The 22,411-nt window shown below is 43.6% G+C and overlaps 1 long non-coding RNA gene across 6 annotated transcripts in view; it reads right to left on the bottom strand.

The window, feature by feature from the left end:
• LOC128324278 (uncharacterized) overlaps window positions 1–21,787 on the bottom strand; it is a 37,684-nt gene extending 15,897 nt beyond the window's left edge. Inside the window, exons 1-6 of one of the 6 annotated variants that reach the window (XR_008306764.1) lie at window positions 21,261–21,787; window positions 19,976–20,044; window positions 16,589–16,735; window positions 15,969–16,119; window positions 14,806–14,917; window positions 10,367–10,547 (exon numbers count right to left, since the gene is read on the bottom strand). This is a non-coding gene — a long non-coding RNA (uncharacterized LOC128324278). Of the gene's footprint in view, window positions 1–10,131; window positions 10,273–10,366; window positions 10,548–14,805; window positions 14,918–15,968; window positions 16,120–16,588; window positions 16,736–19,975; window positions 20,045–20,374; window positions 20,582–21,260 lie in introns of those variants that run through there. The other 5 variants (XR_008306763.1, XR_008306762.1, XR_008306765.1 and 2 more) reach the window with 5 other exon arrangements.
• Window positions 21,788–22,411: the final 624 nt, after the last annotated feature.

Below are 22,411 nucleotides of genomic sequence, written 5' to 3'. Positions count from 1 at the left end.
TAGCCACTGGGAGAACATTCCAGAGCCTGGGGGCAGCAACAGAGAAGGCCTTGTCCTGCGTGCACGACAGCCGAGCCTCCCTCTTTGTTGGCACCCAGAGCAGAGCCCCCTCAGATGACCTCGTCAAGCGGGAGCAACCCTTGGGAGCAGGCAGATCGTCAGGTATCCCAGGCCCAAACCGTTAAGGGCTTTAAAGGTCAAAACCAGCACTTTGAATTGGACCCGGAAACAAACTGGTAGCCAATACAGCTCTTTCAAAATGGGTGTGATAGGCTCCCAATGGGCAGTTCCAGATAAAACCCTAGCTGCCTCATTTTGTACTAGCTGCAGTTTCCGGATATTCTTCAAGGGCTGCCCCACGTAGAGCACATTACAGTAATTCAGCCGTGATGTGACCAAGGCATGGGTAACTGTGGCCAGATCTGCCTAAGTATCTACATCCTTAGTATGTAGTATCTATATACTGGTCTACATATCCTTCTTGGTACATTCAAGACATTTAGTGCATTTGCTTTCCCATGCACTCTATCATTCCTTATGGAACTTGCTCAGTCTATGCACGACCGGGCCAGGTTGCCCAGGAAACCATTGTTTACTACTATTAGCCAGATGGAACACCACTGAAATACATCTTAAATAGGTTTATTTAAAAAGCAAAGAACAGTTTTGGATATTTTATCATTCATTCATATCAATAATAATCCTGTTAACACTGAACTCTTTAAGCACTGATGTCTCAAAGTTTCAGAGATTTCTCTGGATGAGTTAAACATATTCTTAACTGAAATGAATGGAACTTAAAAAGTGCTTAACTATGGCTGGATTTTGTCATTTATTCTTTGTTGATGGTGGTGATGGAATGAGATGAAAGTTGTACAACAAACTGCTTCTAAAAGCTTAAGTTTAATTCACAGCATTTCCGTGAAATCCATTAAAAAATGACGGGTTGATACTAACTGCACTGAAAAGTATCATAAAAGGAGTAAAAAGTATAAAGAAAATGTATCCAGTATTTTAGAAATGAATGTGATGGCATCCAGAAGAGTAATGAAAAATATGAACAAATGTATAGGAGCGCTAGAATGACACAGTTAAGTTTGATAATATTTCCTACTGAAAAATTGCTTCTGGTAGAAATGAATGTCAGCTATAGAAATATAAGGAAATTTTAGTCATGTGTGTAACAGCCCATTTGGGAAACAATAGGCACTAGTTATAACTCAGTGGGTTCTGGAAAAATTATATTCCAATTCCTGATGAAAACCTTTAGCAGCAAACACGTTGCCATATTTGCTTAGTCATGTCATCAATTTAAAACTTGAGAGGTATTGAAGGATTTGCAAATTTAAACTCAGAATAGAATCCAGCTCAGACATTTTAGAGCATTAAGGCACAATATTTATTTAACTATTTATCAAATTTGTACACCGCCCAAAACTTTCATCTCTGGGCGGTTAACAATAGCATAAAACAAGTTTAAAAACATATACAAAAAACTTTAAACAATTTAAAAATCTAAAAATAAATGAAATTATTACATGAAATTACTATTAAATGAAATTTGAAGTCTTGTAAAATTCAGTAATTATTTTTACCATTATTTTCTTTAGTAATCAAACGTTTGAGCTGAAAAATGGATTCTACTCAACAATCCAAAGAATGTAAAAGAAACCCATTAAAGGAGCGATTTGCCTGCTAGTCTCTGAGGCAAATATTGAGGCTAGAGTGTTTCAAAAGCACAAATTTTTAGTTTTTAGACTTCATGGTAACAAATTCAAACTGAATTAAAAACCCTACAGGCAGGATTGTCTTGGTTTTGTGGGTGGAACAGGTTCCAATTTTATGGCAGCTCCTGAAAAATTTCAGTTATGCTTGTTTCAATCAAATGCCTGTGAAGGGGATAAAGTATCTATCCAAAGCAGTATTTCTTGTGTGATTGACTTGAATATTAACATTCAATCTAATTAGCATTGTTCCCTAAATATTCCATTTGCAGTGTGGCAGATAATTTTAATATACCCTGTGAGGTATCACAAAGGGATTATTTGGCAACTTCACAGGGGAGACAGGTGGTGCTGTTGGCATCTACTGATGATATGTGAGGCAACAGGAGTGAAGAATAATCACATTAGCTGTTTATGTTCCATTCACACACTGAGCAGAGAAATATTTAATAATCATCTCTTAAAATGGTAACTGGGATGGTTAGTCATCAGGCTACCTCATAGCTGTGGTAGTCCATGCTTCATGTGTAGAAAATCCCAGGTTCAGTGCTTCGTATCTCCAGTTAAAAGAGAATTTGTCAGCTGGTCAGTGGGTGCAGAGGGAGAACAGACTGAATTGCCCAGACAGTCAACCCAGAAAGATCAAAGGCCTGCTTGGTAACCATTTGAAAGGTCAGCACCAGCGTTCCCTGTAAACAGGGATTCCCAGATGTTGTTGACTACAACTCCCATCATCCCCAACCAAAGGCCATTGCAGGGATGATGGGAGTTGTAGTCAACAAGATGTAGTCAATAATTGCTGTCCCCTACTACAGGAACACTGGTCAGCACAGCAAGTTTTTGCCAAGATGACCCCTCAAGTGGCTGCCATGCAAGGCTCATTGTCTGCTTGGAATGCCAAGTGGTGGCAGGGGGAGCACTTACCTGTAGCTAAAGATATTCTCTGTCTCCCGCCCTGCCCCCCCCCCCAGTATCTTGATAGGCGGAGACCCATGTAGGCTAGTTTGCTGGGAGTCCTCTGAAATCTGGAGGCAGGCCTAAGACCTTGCCAGGAACTGCTTGAATTGGTTGGTCAGAATTCAAGGAGCTGCATGGCGAGCTCTGCACTTCTCATGGTTTCCGTGAGCTCCCTCCTAGGCTCCTGAGCCCCTGAACTACTTATCGTGTGGTTACCAGCCTCAAAGGCATGCGAAAGGGTTGCACACATTGAACTGGTTGCCACTTGAGCTCTATAAATCCCCCTTCTCAGTTCTCTTGACTTTCCTGTAGCTATACTGATAAACTACTATGAACACAGAGGACAGTAAAGCTATATATGCACATTTGCAGAAAACCTTTATAACTGCCTCCCTTGTAAACACAAAACATAAGAACAGCCCTGCTGGATCAGGCCCAAGAAGGCCCATCTAGTCCAGCATCCTGTTTCACACAGTAGCCCACCAGATGCCACTGGGAGCCTACAGGCAGGAGTTGCAGGCATACATTTTCTCCCGCTGTTACTCCCCTGCAACTGGTACTCAGAGGCATCCTGCCTTTGAGGCTGGAGATGGCCTATAGTAGGGATGTGCGTTTTGTTTCGGATACAAAATGTTTTGTGAACAAAACAGGCCATTTCGGCTGTTTTGTAGCCCAAACAAAACACCCAATGCTCAAAACAGAAAATTTTGTAGCCAAAACAAAACGTCCCTGTTTCGGATACAAAATGTTTTGTTGTTTTGGCTGTTTTGGAACTCCATTTTGCAATCGCAGAAAGTCTTTCTCCTTCAGCCTCCATTTTCAGTTTTGACATCTGTTTGAATTTCCAGCCCTTCCAGCCCGCAGATTGGCCAGCGAAAGCATGGGCTGATCTGCTGGCAATTGCCTCCTTATTCCTTTTAAGCAAATTTAAGGGTAAATTTTACCCTCATTGGCCAGTGTGCATTTCATTGTTGTTGTTTCACACTGTTGTGTGTAGATCAATTGCATTTTGGGCGGGGGGGGGGTGGATGTGGATGTGCATGACCTTTGGAAATCTGCCTGATTTTTTCCAAAGCTTGCTATTGTTGATGTATGATGTTGATGTTATTTGGGGTGGATTGGGGGCAGAAAGGGGGCTTTAGGGGCAGAAGAGTGGTTCAGGTGGTAGTGCCCCAATGGGTGCCTGCTGCCACCCAGATTCCAAAGGAATTGGGAAAAGGGCTGATTTTTAAAGAATTTCTGAAGTTGAAATGTCTTTGGGGCAGATTCGGGGCAGAAAGGGGGCCTGAGGGGCAAAACAGTGGGTTGAGTGCCAGTGCCCCAAGGGGTGCCTGCCACAACCCAGATTCCAAAGGAATAGGGCAAAGGGCTGATTTCTTAGGAATTGTTGGAAGTTTACACTTCTTTAAGGTTCCCCCCCCAGGGAATAATGGAGGTTTCAGCAGACCCATAACTCCACCTGGGGGGGCACTGGGGGGGCCGGGAGTGAGTGGTGGTGGTGCACATAGGGTGCAAACCGCCTCCATGGGTTGCTAACCCATGGGGTGCTGGGTTCTGTTGTTTCTGAGGTGTTCTGAGTGTAAATTCTCTGGTAGCATATGAGATTTTCAATGACAAACCATGAATCCACTCTCATATGCTACCAGAGAATCTGAATCTACACTCAAAACATCTCAGAAACAACAGAACCCAGTGCCCCATGGGATAGCAACCCATGCGGGTGGTTGACACCCTATGTGGTCTACACCACCACTCACTCTGGGCCACCCTGGTGCCCCCCAAGTGCAGTTATGGGGCAGGAATTATGGAGGTCCATCATTCCCTATGGGGAAGAACTTTACAGACATGCAAACTCCATTACATCTTTAAAAACCAGCCTTCTGCCCAATTCCTTTGAAATAATTCTGGCAGCTTCCTTGCCCCCACTGGGCACTGCCACCCACCCTACTCTGCTCTGGGCCATCCCTTTCCCCCCAACATGAAGCTACACTTTTGCTAAAACCTCAATTCTTCCCTAAGGGAAAAATCCTATAATTCAAAAAATCACCAAAACCCAGCCCTTTGCCCAATTCCTCTGAAATTTGGGTGGTAGTTTCCACCCATTGGGCACTACCACCCTCACACACTAGTTTTTCCCTGGGGCCATTTTTTAAAAATACAAAACATTTTGGATTCGGATTTTGCAATTTCGAACAAAGAACAAAATTGGGGTGTTTCGGATTGCCTGGTTTCAAACAAAGAACAAAACGGGGGTATTTCGGATTCGAGCCAAAAACAAAACAGAAAAAAAGACAAAACGCACAACCCTAGCCTTTAGCCCTCTGGCTAGTAGCCGTTGATAGACCTCCCCTCCATGAAGTTATCCAAACCCCTCTTAAAGCCTTCCAGGTTGTTGGCTATCACCACATCTTGTTCCACAAGTTGGGTTATGCATTGTGTGAAAAAATACTTCCGTTTGCTGGTCCTAAATTTCCCAGCAATCAATTTTATGATTGCCCCCTTGCTCCAAATTGTGAGGAAAGGGCAAATGATTATATATTCTTTAGCCTTCAGGGCCCAGGCAGTGAAGCAATATAGCCTTCTGCTTTGCTGGAGTAAAATCAGGGGTCTATATAGTGAGGAGATTCCAAGTGGCCCCATTACTCCCTGTGGGTGGTGCCAGGATGTCCCAGAGTGGGTTGTGGTATAGTACACATTGGGTGCCAAACAACCCCCAAACCACAAGCCTGTGGGGTACTGGGTTTTATTCTTATTTTCCATTTCTGAGGAGTTTGGAGTGGATTCTTTGGTCATCATTCATTTTGCACCAATAAGACCAAAATAAGAACAAAACCCAATGTGCACTACACCACAACCCACTTTGGGCCACCCTGGTGCCACCCATGGGAGTAATGAGCCCACTTGGAATCCCATTATTCCCTATGGAAGGGGGAAAAACCACTTCAAATCCACAAATCCCCCCCCCCCACATATAACCTCTTTACCCAATTCTTTTGAGATTTGGGTGGTAGCTGCTACCACTACTACCCAACCCACTATGGCACTCCTAGGGGCCCTCTCTCTCCACAGACCAGGCAGGCAGTGATTTCTCTCTCAGCAGCAGGAAAGAGGTTAAAAAAAAATCTTCTTTCTTCAATCAAGTGGGGAGCAATAGCAGCAGAATACAAGGAAGGCAGGCAAACAGGAAGCAACTCTTCTCTGGGTCCTCCTCTCTCTTCTCCCACAAGGCAGAATGATGGCTGTAGCCCTCCTTAAGTACAATTGAAAGTCCCTCCATCTGCCTCCCCACCTTCTCCCTTTCCCCTAGTCAATGCTGGCAGTTACCCTGGCAATTACCCCGGCAATTACCCCGGCAACACAAGATTTGAATGGAAACAAAGCCAACCAAGAACCAAGGGGGATTCATTAGCCAATCATTTTACGCTTGTACGTTATCAATCTGAAGCTTGGAGGGTGGGATTTTCAAGATTCTTTGCAGGGACACAAAATGTAGAACAAGAGAGATAGCCACAAAATGGAGATCCAAATCAACAAAGCTATTTGTATCTAAATTTGCACATCCCTAATAGATGGTATCTTTTCAGCACTGTATTTGGAACTGAGACTACACAATCCTATCCACACTTTGTGGGGAGTTCCATTGACCTCAGTGGGACTGACTTCTGAGGAAACATGCATAGGACAAGGTTGCAAAAGTGATGGCCAACTAGGCCATCAAATGGTCCAATTAGACTAATACATGAAATTGCTCTTCCATTTTTTTAAAAATGGCAGCTCTGGGGCTGCTATTCAGATCAACATTTCAGGACATGGAAGGTGGCTAACCCTTGCCGCCACCACCACCCCCCCCACCAAATGTCCCAGAACACTACTATTTATCTTGGGATAAAAGCTTCTGTTTTGGAGCAAAGAGCAACTTGGGGAGGTAGTTTTTGTTAGGACTGTTGTGCTTGGGGAATGGGTCAACCATCCCTCCTCAATTCAAGGGCAAACTACTATGTATGAGAGATTCTTTTCTTTAAGAGCTTTGGGGGCAATTTGGGAATGAGATTGATATCTGGCCTCCTTGACCTGATTGATGGACAGTAAGATGCCCCATATTAAATAATCCAAGGCACATGTTTTTCTGAAGTAATCTCACTGAATTCAGTGGAGTTTATGTGCACAAGGTCAGATTGTTACTGGAAAGTATATTACATTTAAAACAGTAGGCTTTACTTGTAAGTAAATGGTGCTTAAGAAGGACATTACAGAGTGCAATCCACTTGTCCTCAAATATCTATGGAATTCCCAATAACTAGCAGAGTCTAGAATTAAGCCATAATTCTTTTGACTGAATCCAGGCTTCAGTTCTATTATTTTCTTGTCAAAGTGACTTGATGAAAACATAGGCTATATTTGTAGTGCATTGACAATAGCGCCTTATCTCACCCTGATTTACAATCTTCCATTTCGTTGACTGCAGTGGAATGCTTAACATGAAGCATACATAAGTCACTGAACCAGATGTTGCTGGTGTTTTGCCTCTAAAATGAGCACTGTGCCAATTTTTCATGAGGTTTATTTAACTTTGCATAGCTAAAAGTACCGTTGCATGGGGAATGAAATATTCTCCAAAATAACAGCACTCCTGTCTGTTTTGCTTAAAAATGCAATCTGTTTCTGGGGAGGATGTCACAGAGCTTCAGAGTAGTTCCTTCTGTTTAAACTCTGTGTGTGTGTGTGTGTGTGTGTGTGTGTGTGTGTGTGTGTGTGTGTGTGTGTGTGTGTGTGTGTAGGTAGAGGGCAATTCAGATGATCACCCCTCTCATGTGAGTAAAGCAGTGGTTCCCGACCTGGGTTCTTCCAGATGTTGCTGAACTACAACTCCCAGCACCCCCAGCCACAATAAATTATAGCTGGGGATGATGGGAGTTGTAGTTCAGCAACACCTGGAGGGACCCAAGTTGGGAACCAATGGAGTATAGAATGTGTCAAGATTGTGTTGGAATGTCTTTGAGTTACATTGGGGTGGGTGCGTTCATGCCAGTGGTCCCAATGTTATGGTATGTAGGGCTGCTGCAGTGCCCTTGGTCATCTGAACTGGTCCTAAAGCTGCTGAATCACTGCTTAGAGGCAGTTTGTGTCTTGATAAGAGAAAATAAACGGAAGCTTGATTCAGACATGTGTCAGGATCTCCATGCCCTGCTCCTTACTGGGGTCAGTGGCCTCAGAGTTGGTTGGGGAGGGGATTGCTGTCATCCTGTTTCTCCTCTAGCCCCAATAGTACCAGTGGCAGTACCCCTCCCATACTTGAGTCTTCTTCCAGGCAGCTCTCTAAGAACTTATCAGCCTCACCCTGGGTAAAATCCCTCTTGGTCCTGCCCCCTTACTTCCTCCTTGAATCTATTCCCTTCCCTTTCACCAGCCACCTCCTTTTTTCTAGGGCTTCCCCTTGTCCAGCACCTAATGGAACTTCGCCTCCTTCCTCCCCATATTCCAGAAACAAATCAAATTAATTGGAAGACAATTCCTCTGCTTCCCTGGGACCCTGCAGTGCCATGGCCAATGTTGCTCTGCCCATGGGGAGTCTTGAGGGTGTATTCTTGCTGGGTCACTGTGTTGGGCTCCCTATAACAAGACAGAGGCGTTGTTGGTGGAGGGTCCCCCCCTAATCTGGCTAGGGGTATTTGACCTGTCTTAAATAGGGTTGCACTCCCCCTGAAAGATCAAGTACACTATTTTGGGGTGCTTCTGGATCTGGAGCTGCCTCTGTTTATTCAGGTGGTATTGCTATCAGACAAGCCTCCCCAAGCCCCCAGGAAACTCTGACTTCCAGTGAACCAAATTCATTATACAAACTAAGCATGGGTAAGCACTTGATGCCAGGAGAATTGCCCTCTGTTTAGATGAAACAATTGCATCATGCAAACCTCCAACTGATGAAAATGCTATCTAGGAAAAGGTGACTCCCCAATTCTGTGCATTCTTAATGAAGTCAGAGTTCCTGACACAGGAAAGGTTTACCCTGAGAAACAGGGAAAGCACACCCCAGAATGCAATCAAGGCCAAGTCCCATATCAGTTATGTAGATGCAGCACAATAGATAGAACCCTTTTCTTGGGTGCCTTGCCTCTCTAGACTATGGCCTGTTGCTTATTCACACTTGCAAATCCTCCCAAGTTAGTCCAAAAGCATAGATACATACATGTGTCACATACATGGATGTGAGCAAGCATGGTAATACTGTGGCCAGGAGTGCCTTTTCCAGATTTGTCTAGTGAACCAACTATGGCTCTGCAAGGAAGTTCAAGAGATAAGTCACCTTCTTCTGTCCTCGCCTCCTGTACCTCTTTCAAAGCTTTTGAGGGTTAGTTTTGAAAGGGGGCTAGCCCCCTCCAGGGGCATAGAGCAAGGAGCAAGGCAGCATTTGGCACCTTGCATCAGGTGCTATAACACTTTGTGCCACCTTTGCCCTGCTCTCTGGCTTCTCTCCGATAGAGATCCACCCACAGGGTAGCCATGGGAAGATGGGAACCTTTTGGTGGTAATGCTGTAGCCTGTGGAACACTCTCCCCAAGAAGAATTGTCCAGTCCCCTTCCTGCCCAATTCTAGGTAAGCAGTAAAGTCATTTCTATTCTGGAAAGCTTCTAGTGATTGAGTTCTAAATTGAAAGGCAGGTTGGGGTTTTATTTTATTTTTTGCTGCTGCCGCTGCTGGTGGTGCTGCTTTAATAGTTGTTGTTGTTTTTAATAAAAAAATGTTTCTCATGTGATAAATATTACTAAGACTTGTTACTGGTGCTATTTTAATGGTATATTAGTGGTTTATTGTATTTAGCATTTATGGTTTTTGTATTATTGTGTGTTGGCTTATTGTTAGCTACCTTGAACCATTTTTTAGAAGAGGCAGGGCATAACTTCTGAGAAGAAAAAGCAAGCAAGCAAGGAATCCTCAGCACTGTGCAATTCACCCCCTCTCTTGTCAAGTGCTTTGGCAGGAGTGGGCAGAAATAGGCTGGGCACTGTGTGGTGGATTACTGTCTCCTTGAATGTGACTACTATGCATTTCAAAAGGCAACCTGCAATGTGGTACCTTCCTCCTCCTTGGCACAGTGCTTGCCAACAGAGTGAGATCATGCTGTCACGGCTTCCTTCAAAGTGGCAGTTGCCACTCTTAAAATAATAATTAAAAAAGGAGGTGGTGAATATTTTCAGACCTGGTTGTTTGCTTTCAGAAGATTGTTGAAATAGAGGGAGGGAGATTTGCCAGGCTTTAGCCCTATTTTAAATTCTGGGGTCACAAATCTCTATCTATATGTAATATATATTCTCTCACAAAGCCTTCTGCCTCGTTCCATTTAACACAGAGAAAACCCAGAACATTATTTTCAAATAAGCAGTAAAATTACTATTTGCAGAGGGGAGTTAATAAACTCACTTATAACAACCACCTTTGTAATTCAGAAAATTATCAGATAAATTATTTCATTTTCAGATATAAGGATTCCATTGTATTTAGGAATGTACATTATTTCAACTCCTTTCCTCTCCAGTCCTTATCTAGCCTTGTTCAGCTCTGCCGTGCTGGCATCAGGAAGGCCTGAAATGACTTTGTAAAAGGGATACAAAGGTGGTCTATCAATTGGACAGATGGGATGTTTGTCCAAGACACTAGTTTAAAGAGATGCCAAGAAGTCACCTACCACAAGCCCAGCACCTCTTTCAAGTCTTTTAGTAGAATCTCCTTCAGAAACACTGGTGCAGAAGGGAAAAGGAAGAGGTGAGTAGTAGTGTCAGAAGAGATTAAGGGAGGAAAATGCAGACAGGGATGGGCTGTGGTGAGGAGAGGAGTTGCAGACTGGTGCCTGAATGCCTGGAATCAAGCTGGAAGAGATGAAATGTTTATCTTGAGGGCATACTGTGTCTGTAGAATAGTTCTTATTTAAGAGCTAATCTAATGCTATTGTGAGCAAAAAGAACAAGAGACAGCAATGTAGTATTGATCTTCCCTCTCCTCAACTATAATTAGACCTTGCCTTAATGCAGCAACTGAAGCTTTTTCCCTTCTTTCTCTCCTTTTCCTCTTCGCTCAAAATCTGACAAATATAACACATTTCATTTTCCTGGTTTTGCTTAAACAAAAGAGAGCTGAATGGTCTTGTGAAAGCAAATGCATGATTTTAACCTCACAGCTAATGAGAATTAAAAGCCGCAATCAAATAAATCCACTGGATTGGCAATTTATCCTTCCAGGTTAAAAGTACTTGATTAAGCAGCTATCTGGCAATAACTATTACAGAAGAGTAAAAGTAAAGCCATGTAGAAGAATTAATGTAGTAATTATAACAGAAGAAGAGTTCATGGCCTTACTTTTCCGCAAAGTACAGGCTCTTGATCTATAAATAACCATTTATTTCTTATCTTTCCTTCCTGAATAGCTAAACATCATTCTGCTGGATTTGCCAATCTGTTTTGTTTTTGATTTTGTGGTAGGTAAATAAATTAAGCAATTTAGCTGTTTGCAAGTTAGAACCTGCCAAGCTGTGCTTTGCTGCCATGTTTTTAATAAGGTCACAAACTGGAGTATTTTGAATGGAAAGCCAGCTGGTGTGGATTTATTAGAACCAAGAAAATGAGAGATACTAGCTACACAGCTACTATTCAGAGGTACATAGCTAGGTAATTTTGAACCCTGGACCTAATGAGCATATTTCTCTATGTAAACCGCTTGTGTTGAAAAGCGGTATATAAATATTTATTGGTTTTTTGTTGTTATACCCCAGCCCTGCAAAATAAGCATCCTCTTCATATATCGATACACACAGTTCACCCCACAGGTCTGGGCTAGAGTGCATTTGCCTCCCCACAAAATACTATGCAAGCCCCAATGGATTCACATAGCTTCTTGAACATTCACAAATTTTAAAATGGACCCCCCCCCCCCACTGAAGCTCAGCTCATGAAGTTATCTATCTATCTATCTATCTATCTATCTCCTATGTGCCACAATAGAACATCATCCTAAATTATTTTTTTAAAGGTTTTGTAAATTGTGGACGATGCAAGTCATTTAATGGTACAAGAGAAAGACATGCTGTTCTGGTAGCTCCAGGTCTTAACACTCACATCAATTTCAGAGGATGAATACAACTGAAGAAAGCCCGGGCGGGTGCATGGCTGGGGGAGTCAGTCATGTGAATTGCCTCTGCCCCCACCAGGCAGTGGGCCCCCAGACAACTGTCTCCCCTTGCCCTATTATAGTTACGCCCCTGTAACTAGGACACAACACATGCCCCTTGCTTCACAGTTCTCATGCAGGCCTTTTGGATCACAAACCAACTTGAGCATAGTGCATTTGAAAAAGGGATAGTTGCTTATGGCAAGTGCATTCATCTCATTTTTTACTATCTTTGATCAGAGGTGACAGTAGGACAAAAGAAATAGATTGGTATACCTTGGCAAAAGATACTTCTTAAAAAATTTTCAAGTCTTAAAAAATAAATAAAAGTTATCTCCATCCTACTGCATAAAGGAAGTTCATCTCTAATAGAGAACTAAAAACATCTAGAGAAATCTCCACTTTGGCTCCTTTAAAACCCAGGAAATACATTAAACTAGAAAACTCTCAGTTCACAAATGGTATTAAATTGCTACCAAAGGATTATTACATTTTAGATTCCAATCGGTATTTACATGGTAATGCCTACAGAGAAATAGTGGAATTAATGATCCACTTTTCATTGTTTTCATAATGAAGTTGCTTGAAACTTGGAGTGTTTAATTTAAACTAGCTTAATCCACGCAGAGCATCTGCTTGCTAGTACTTGATTGCTCCCCTCACTCCCTGCCACAGCCCCCCTCACCTCAGAAATCTCTCCACCCTCACCTGAGCCACACTCCTGCACCTCCATCCAGTTGCTTCCATCCCTTTCACCCCTCTTGGTCACTCCTCCGTCCCTTTACTCCATCCCCCTCACCCCTCTTGGTCACGGCTGCAGGTTGCTGGTGTCTATTGGCCAAGCTTCAGCCTCCTATCCCCAGAGACCTCCTCACAAGAGCAGCAGCGGTTGACCAGGCCCTTCCTTGCTGCCACCACTGCCATGGCCACTCGTTCCCCTCAGGCCACTGACAGGCCCGGGCCCATCCCTAGCCTGCCTGCCTCCCTCCACCAATGGCCTTGGTAGCCCCAAACAGTAGCAGCTGACCAAGCAGGAGCAGCAGCGGTTGACCAGGCCCTTCCTCACTGCCATCACCTCCATGGCCATTCATTCCCCTCAGGTCACCGACAGGCTCAGTCCTATTCCTTGCTCTTCCTTCCTTTTTCTCTCTTTCTCCTCCACTCACTTCCCCCCTTTGTCGTTCTTCCCCTCCCCTCTCCCTTCCTAAGTTAACAGATCTTGTTATCTTGTTTCCTCATCTAATTCACACAATGGCAGCCTCCTTCTCCTGCATTCCAATTGACCTTAACCATCACAAGCTCCTCCCCCCATTCTGCATATGGAATCCCCACTGCCCAATCACCATGGTGCTTCTGTTTCCACAGGCTCCTCCTCCCTATCTGCATATGGAAAACCCACTGCCCAATCAGGTGCTTCTGCTTGTGAACTCTCGCGAGAGTTGCCACACATGGGATTAGCCACAGGTATGACTTAGAAAATTCTATATAGATAGATAGATTGTTATTATATTTTCAGTTGCCCCTGATGGAAGCCATTGAGCATTGCCTGAAAACAAGCATCACTAAAATGAATTGGAGGGTGCAGAAGAGTGGTGGTAGGAGGATTGAGCCAACTAAAGGTACCGTCTTAGCTATCTGAAATAATTTATATGGGCACAATCATTTAGAATTTTATATCACACATATGGTAGAGTAAGTAGATGATTATTCACCACTTGAAACAGCAATGCATGTAATCTTGAAGAGAAATTTCACTCTCCCATAATCATAACTTGAATAATCTGCAGAGGGAAATGGCTTTGTAGATTGCAGACAGATCTCAATCAGTATGTGACATTTAAGTAGCTGTGTGTTCTGCATAATTCGAAGTAGATGCAGGCTAGCTAGGACAGTTAAAGTGCCTCTGCAGAATACATCAGTGGAACCAAGCAGAGGAAAAAATCCTGCACATCTGACACAGCAACTGAACTTTCAACAAGTTCTGTTCTTGTCTTTCTTGTTTTTCAGCAAGCATAATATGTTGTGCCTTCTTAGAAGTTTCAGGTTTTTGAATGGCAACAGACAATTCAACATACATATTCTTTCTGCAATTTTACAAGTTATCAAAATATTACAAAATGATATCATGAAGCAGAAAGGTTACATGAATGAAGATTATTTCACAAAATAATTTCAGCCTACCAAAGTGTTAACATTCTTTACTGTGCTAAGGGCACAATCCTATGCACACTTACATGGGATTGAGTTTCATTAAACTTGGTGGAGCTCCTGAGTAACCACAAGCATTATTCAGCATAGCAAGTTACTTGTCCCCTTAAAAATTGAACCTTTAGATTCTCCCCTTCTGTTAGAAGCAGGGCTGCACAACTTCAGCCCTGCTGCAGATGTTGGACTACAACTTCCACCATCCCCGACTATAAGCCACTGTGACTGGGGATGATAGTCCAACAGCTGAAAGGTCAACGTTGTGCAGCCCTATGTTAGAGAGAACTTTGCTACAGGCCTGAAGCAAGAGACTGTATACAGCCTACTGCATAAACCAATTACCAATGCCTGTGTGAAACTGAAACTTGATAGTTAAGATTCAGCAAACAGGATCAGGCACCACACATTATTTATATTGTTTAATTGATACTGTTTGGGGGACAATAAAGTGTAGAGGTCTAGACTTATTTGTAAACTGAATAGTCAGGCTTAGACAGGCACCAAATTTAAAGAGCTCTTCATTTCTGTCATACACAAAAGGTATTCTGATTTGGAGTACTCTTTGGGAGTTTTACTATAAGGGAGAACATATTAAGCCAAATCCAGTTTTTATTTACTAGAACAATATGAGATTTGAATTTCATCACTTACCTGGAGCTGGAGAAAAACATCTCATCATCTTATAAAACAGTATAATTCAAGTGTTTGCATCACAAATAGTATATTTACATTTTCTCCTACCTTAATGCAAATACTTACTTAGTTATACAGTCATAAACAAAAAAAACCTCTTCAGGGAATCAGGAATAGTTTGTTTTCACAGTAAAAACCTTAAACTGTTTTCTGTGCCTCATACTGAAGCAGCAGCCATCTGTAAGCCAACAAAAAAAGAGAGATAGATCTCTAATGTTCAATGTTTTTCACATGCTAAAAAAGATAACAGGCATTTAAAATTAATGCAATAAGCAGCATAGCAGCTAAAATTAATCGGCTGTGGTCTGCAGAGTTCTTGATCACTCATCAAGCAAGGAAATAGAATTATATTGTAGCAATAAAAGGTAGGCAGGCCTGCAGTTTCCTCCAGCAGAAACATCAATATAAGATGCCATGTATTTGGGAGGGAAAATGCTCCTATTGAACATGTTGGGTTTTTACAACATGTTGCAGTAAGCAGAGAACAGGAGAGTGGCTCAGATGCACAGATCAACATTTCCAATATGTTGGCCACCTGACAAATTAAAGCAGTATGAAAAATAAGAAAGGGAAAAGGAAGGAGAATGCCTCTCTAAGAAAAAAGAAGAGCAGTTCCCTTTATTTAATAAAAATAATGAAATAATTTGTGAAATCTTAACAAATAATAGCAGGACATAATAGTAACACATGCATGCATTGTAACTATTCCATGAGAATGAATAGATAATAACAGAAGTGAACAGTGATACAAAAAATATAGCCTATTAATAAATGTTCCATGCTCATTATTAAGACTACATAAAACAGACTAACTGGTCAGCCTCCCATTGAGCAGTTATTTGTTTAGCTGCCAGAAAACCAAACAATTCCCTTTTCAAGCAGCTGCACAAGTAACTGCTCAATAGGGTACTCCATGCTCAATGGGTTTTCTAGGGGGAGAGCAACTGTACCTATACAACCCTAGTGCATCATCCTTCTAGCGGTTGTTGCTGGTATCTACCTTATGTTTCTTTTTATATTGTGAGCCTTTTCGGCACAGTGGAAAAGGGTTGAAAGAGTTGTCTGGAGAGGAGGGGCGGGGGTCACAATTCCTGGAGAGGAGCGGGTCCCAGAGAGGAGGGGGAGTCAGATAAATTCTAGTATTTACCAGTGCAACTTATCTATCTATGTAAACTGCTTTGAGAGCTTGAAAAGCCGTATCTAAATTTTCATAGTAATAGTAATAGTACCTGCACTGGGTCATGGGCGTCAGAGGCTACAGCATGGGTCACCAGAGGCTACAACAGAGACTGAAGTTGAGATCAGGAATTCCCCATAGAAGACCAAGAGGATTAGGAAGAAAGCCAGGAGTCAACATTGAGGCAAAGGGTCAAAGCTGAGCTAGCAAACAAACAGGAATAAAGAACAGAAGACAAACTGAGGATCAACAACAAAGCTGGGAATCTTAAAAGTGAAGCAAAACCTGAGAACACACAGGAAACAGTTAAGTCCTGTCCCTGAAGGATCCAATGACAAGAATGGCTAGGAGGGGGTCAGATAAAGAATGAGAACCCCATGCTCTGGCAAGGCTGGTGAAGTTTCGCTGCCTGCCACATGGGGCAACAGTATGGAAGTTCTCAGATCCCCAGCCTTAACAGAGGTAGCTCCTGAGAGACATCGTGTTTCACATGACCTTAATCATGAACATAGAAAACGATATATAGTGGGCACCAGCTAGCTAAGCATATCTTAGTTATTTTAGTTTTAAAGGGTAATACCTTTCTACCACAGTTGATGTATATTTTCACTTCTATTATTCTCTATTGATTATTATGCAGTATTTATAATACATATATTTATTGTAACAAACCTGTGTGGCCATCCATTCACCTGCTTCATTTTTCTGCAGCTAAAACAGACGCTTGTGCTGTGCCTGGGAAAATGGCTCCCCGTCCTTTGTATGTAGAGCAGAGCTGTCTCTTGCTGCCTCTGTTTGCTCCTGAAGTAGCTTCAACCCCTTTGTAACAAGATTACATAACAGTACGCTGAGTCTGACACTTGGGGGACAGGACTGGTCTAATGAACCTTTGTTGCAAGATGATACAGGCAGTAAAGCTTGTCTTTCACCCCTTCCTCACACCTAGTTTCCCCAAGCACAGCACAGTTTCCCATGCAGAAGATTCTCTGATGTGCTGATGAAGCAAAAGGCAAAGGCTGCTGCTTCCCAACCAAAGAAGATGGTGCCAACTTGGACTGTCAGGGGTGGCGGGGGGGGGAGGGGGATGACCGCATTCACACATAATAGCAAACGGCAAACATGACGGTAGTTGAACCTAAGGTTAATTTTTGTAACCGTGATTAGCATTGCAGATGTTTGTCCAACTGTAGCCCCACAACCTCTAGTGTTGGGGCAGGGGAGCCCCTTCCCTTTCCTGGTCCACTGAGCATCCCAGCAAACTCTGTAGCACTCGCATCACTAGACCATGGGCAAGGCATCAGAATGTCTGCAGGGTGGCAGTCATTAGCCATGATCTTCAAGGGAGTGTGCTGAGCGTGATAGTACCTTATTGGAATGGACCACCCACCCTCAGCAGGGAAAGGGCATTGAGCCAGTTCACCATTGAACTGGTTTGGCTTGGGGGTTCACCCTTGAGCCAGACTGGGCTAGCTGACTCGAGGTTGAAATCTTTTAAAGAAGAATTTTTTAAAAAAATTCACTGCTGGGTCCAGGTTAACTCTGAATCTGAACCTTTCCCAAAGCTTAGTGCATTAATTTCCTAGTATCAAAGGCTGTGCATACTTTCAGAAATGACCAGTACAACAATTCAGGTATTTAATGGCTTGTCGCTTACAACAACAGTAATTCAGATCTGATCTGAATTCAGACAGCTATGGGTTTCTGCTGTGGCCATCCTATAATAAGCCTGCCTCGTTACCATAGTCTGCTCCACTATGTGGAAAATAATTTAAAAACCATGGGATTGTGGCTGAACTGATAATATAACATGGCAAGATTCAGGCTCCTGTAAGTAAAATTCATTAAAAGGATTGTGGAGATGGACAAATGTAATTTAGGGCTCTCCTTCTCACTTCTCTGTAACTGTTTATCTGATTGGCAGCCATGAAATCTGCATAAGGAATTTATATCTTGAGCAATAAAGAGAAAAACTGCAGCATGGAACTGTACTTCCTTGCCTGTAAAGGAAAGTGTGTTTTCCCCCTGCCTAGAATCCATGCTGGTATTGTTAAAAATACTTCTGTTTTATTGTCGCAATTACTCCACCAGAATAGCAAATGGAATTTTACAGTTTGCTTTTGCTCTGCTGGAAAAACAAAATAGATAAGTAACAACAGAATGCCAGACCATGCTGAAAATGCATTATACTTTTAAATGTAAGTGATCAGTTTTAAATGATCTCTCATTTAGATCATAGCAAATAAATCTGTGTGCTGAAGTATATATGAGCTGCATTGGAGGACAACAATTTAAGAGGCGTATTATCTCAAATAGCTTTATCATCTTGAATATTACTTCCACATTACCACAAATTTGAATGTTGATTTAGAAGTATATGTCCAAAATGGGCTATGGGAATTCTGCGATTCACCTTGAATTGTTCTCATCTAGTACTTGTATTATTTACAATTGAGTCAACATTGGGCTTGGGAAAGTGGAATTTCCCGCATAGCCTGGAATGTGTGTTTATCTATGCTTACAGGACACATGAGTGTTTACTAGTATTAGTTGTGTCATTTTAGCAAAAGTTAAAGTAAATACAAAACAAATGTAACATGAAAATTGAAACTGAAATGTGTCATATCAGACTCAGTACTGTTGAGTGTGGACCTAATATCTGCATATGGAGAAGTCCTTTTTTTACTCAGCCCTTCCATAAACACAAGCATGGGACAAGTCATATGACCATGGCAGGGAATGGGGCACTAGTAACTTGCATGACCAAGAATGGGCTTATAAGAGGCATGCATAAAACTCCCATTCCCTGAAATGATCTCTTGCACTTCCTATTAGCCCCCCAACACTGTGGAAGACAGGGAAAATTTGGCTCTGTTGAGTCATCAAACTGGGCTTGGTCCAATTTGATCATAGACCGTACCAGCCCCGGTTCAGTTTGCGATCTAACCACCAAACTGACTCAGTTTGGTGTTAACCAGTTCTACATCGAATGGTTGTGCACACCCCCATTCCTTAGGAGGTGGGGGCTGTTTCATTGGCATCAGCGAAAGAAGATATCTAGCACAGGACCTGCCAATTGGATGCAAAGAGGCAGCTTTCAGCTTCTATTTGTGTGTTTTAAAAACACAGTCCTGAATTTAAATTTAAGCAAATATATATTATTATTATTATTATTATTTATTATTATTATTATTAATTCAATTTCTATACCGCCCTTCCAAAAATGGCTCAGGGTGGTTTACACAGAAAAATAATAAATAAACAAGATGGCTCCCTGTACCCCAAGGGCTCAAAATCTAAAAAGAAACACCAGCAACAATCACTGGACATATTGTAAGATGGAAATATGCACCTGAAGTTTGCTAAGAGCTAAAGTCTTTGCGTATAAGCTATCAGGAAGTTGTTCTGAGCAAAAACTCCCGATGAATGGGAGCTGTGCAAGAGCACAATCATGCCCTTTGTGATTACAATTATATTTCTTGTAAGGGGCTAAAATATTTGCATTTGCATGTATGCGGTGCACGCGCGTCAGCGTCAGAGACGAGCGCGCGCAGGGCACATGCGCGCCGCTAGCTCTAGTCCCTTTTAGCCTTAAGGAACAACGATGGGGGCAGGGGCGGCAGGGAGGAACTCTGCCGCCCCAAGAAGATTTTTTAAAGGACCAGCGCCGGAGGGGGAAGAGCAGCGGGGGGGGGAGTACTACCACCCCCCCGCTTAAAGTAACAGTCCCCCGCCCATCCAAACCTCCGGATCGCCGGACTTCTGAACCGGTCTGGAGGGCTTTAACAGTGTGCCCAAACTGAACCATGCACACAACTATTTATAACCAGGGTTGCATATATCTTTGTATACGTTTCAAAATGATTATGTTTGATCCACAGGAACTATTGTGCAGTGCATTTGTTCCTTTCTTGTAGCACACTGTGGTCTCCCTGCAGGTGCGAAGGTATATATGCTTCAGATAAGACAGAAGGGGACAGAGAAGAACCAGATAAAGAGTAGACAAAAGGATTTGCTAGCTGGTCAAAAAGATCAAATGGGCATAAGAAAGATAGCACATACCAGATTAGAGATTCAGCAAACAGGTGCTTATATCCCAGTGCCAGAAGCCTCCAAGCCAAGATGGGCAAGCTAAAATACATGGTTGCTAATGAAAATATAGATATAGTGGGCATAACAGAAACATGGTGGAACAGTGAGCACTAGTGGGATACTATTATTCCTGGTAGGGATGTAGTGGACCAGTCCTGTGGTCTGGAGGTTTGGTCCGGAGGTTCGGGAATGGAACCGGCTGCATGGAACTGGCTGCATGGAACCGGCTGGCCCAGTTCAGTTTGAGTCCAGACTGGACTCGAACCAGACCAGCCAAGTCCAGTCCAGTCCCCATCGAACCCTTCCCAGTCCGGGTCCGGACACGTTAGCAATTTTTTTAAAAAATAAATTAAAATAAATTTAAAGTACCTTTAGCCCCTTCGGGGGGCTTCCTGTATGCCACGGAGTGTGTGTGTGTGTGTGTGTGTCCACGAGGGTTCCCCTTCCCCTTGCCGACCTCTGAAGTCACTGCTGTGACCTGGGAAATTGATCATTTTGGGCCTGTCCGGACCTCTGTAGTGCGCGGCGGTGGCCATTTTGGCCACCACCGCACATGCGTAAATGACTCCTGCGAGCCCTGGCATGACCCATTTATGTATGTGCGGCAGTGGCCAAAATGGCCACCGCGTACTACAGAGGCCCGAATGGGCCAAAAATGATAAATTTCCTGGGCTGTGGCGGTGACTTCAGAGGCGGGTAGGGGAAAGGGGAACCCTTGCGGACCCCCCTACAGCATACAGCAAGCCCCCCAAAGGGGCTAAAGGTACTTTAAATTTATTTTAATTTTTTTAAAAACCACGAACGTGTCCAGACCCGGACTGGGGAGGGTTTGATGGAGTCTGGTCTGGACTCGAACCAAACCGGGCCAGCCAGTTCCATGCACACCCCTAATTCTTGCATATAAATCCTATAGAAAGGACAGGGAGGGGTGAACTGAGGATGGAGTAGCACTGGAAGGGGAAAAAAGACTTGCTTCAGAAATTGGAAGTCTTGCCCAAATGAAGAGAACAGAAAAGAACACAAAGAGGAGATTCTCATGATTGGCAAAAAGTGGGCTAAGGGAGCCTAGCCTGCTTTTTGCCGATCGTCTGCTGCAGTGGGAGCCATGCAGCTCCCAGCAGCAAACCCTCCTAATCCCCCCTCCCCTTAGATGAGGTTAGTGGAGGAACATTTAGCTAAAAGCATCAAGGGAACTGACAAAAACTTTAAATATATCAGAAGCAGGAAACCTTCCAGGGAACATGGGCGGAATTACCATTAAGCAAGGGGAGACAGTTGTCTGGGGGCCCCACTGCCTGGAGGGGTGCCCCAGAGACACCTCACATGACTCCTCATTGCCCCCTGCCCGGTCCCAAGGTCCCTCAGCCACTTGCCCTGCTTGCCCTCTCTCCTGCTTGTCCTCCTAGCCAGCAATCTAAGCAGCAGGCAAGCTGCTAGGAGCTCCTTTTCTCCCCACCTCTCAGCTGATTGGTGGGTGGGCGGGGCTTCCAGGGAGATCTCCTTGTAGGCCTCAGTGAAGCCTGAACTTGAGTAGGCCTGCAGGCCCCAAGCAAGCAAGCAAGCAAGCAAGCAAGGAGGCAGCTAGAGTGGCCCCTACAGTTCTCTGCAGCAGACCCTCCGACCAGCACAGCTAGCCCAGCCTTTGCCAGGTAGAATGTGAATTCCTCTTTGTGGTTACCTCCCCCCACCGGATATATAGTGATCTGCTTGCCATAGGGCTTTGATATGGGGGCGGGGGGAGACTGAGAAGTCTCTGAATATCTATATCATTAATTCTCCAAGACAGGCCATGCGTGGGGACATGGTAGAAAGGAGGCGATTGGCTGACAGAGTTTGCAAGCAGAAGCACCTGATTGGGCAGTGGGGATTCCATATGCAGATAGGGTAGAGGAGCCTGTGAGAGCAGAAGCACCATGGTGATGGGACAGTGGGGATTTCATACGCAGATAAGGAGGAGGAGCCTGTGATGGTTAAAGTCAGTTGGAATGCAACTGTTACTGGTCAGAAGATGTTCTTGATCACAGAGGAGAGGAATTTCTCTCTATATAAAAGGATAGCAGGCAGGGGTCTGCAAAAAGTCAGGTTGTGAGGGAGGAAAGAGCCCCTTCAGGAGAAGGAGGATGCCGTTGTGTGAATTAAATAATTCAGGGAGGGAGGGAGGGAGGGAGAAAAAAAACATGAAGGGAAGGAGAAGAAAGAGTGGGGAAGAGCGAGTGGAGGAGAGAGAAAGAGAAAAAGAAGGGAGGAGGAAGAGAGACAGAAGGAGGGACAAGGGATGGACCTGAGCCTGTCAGCAGCCATGGCAGCACTAGCAGCAAGGCAGGGCCCAGTCAACCACTGCTGCTGTGTGGGGCTACCGAGGCCATTGTCAGAGGGAGGCAGGGAGGCAAGGGGTGGGCTCAGGCT

This window comes from Hemicordylus capensis, chromosome 4 (genome assembly GCF_027244095.1).
Source record: "Hemicordylus capensis ecotype Gifberg chromosome 4, rHemCap1.1.pri, whole genome shotgun sequence".
Classification (NCBI taxonomy): Eukaryota; Metazoa; Chordata; class Lepidosauria; order Squamata; family Cordylidae; genus Hemicordylus; species Hemicordylus capensis.
This window is presented reverse-complemented; position numbering and strand designations above follow the sequence as displayed.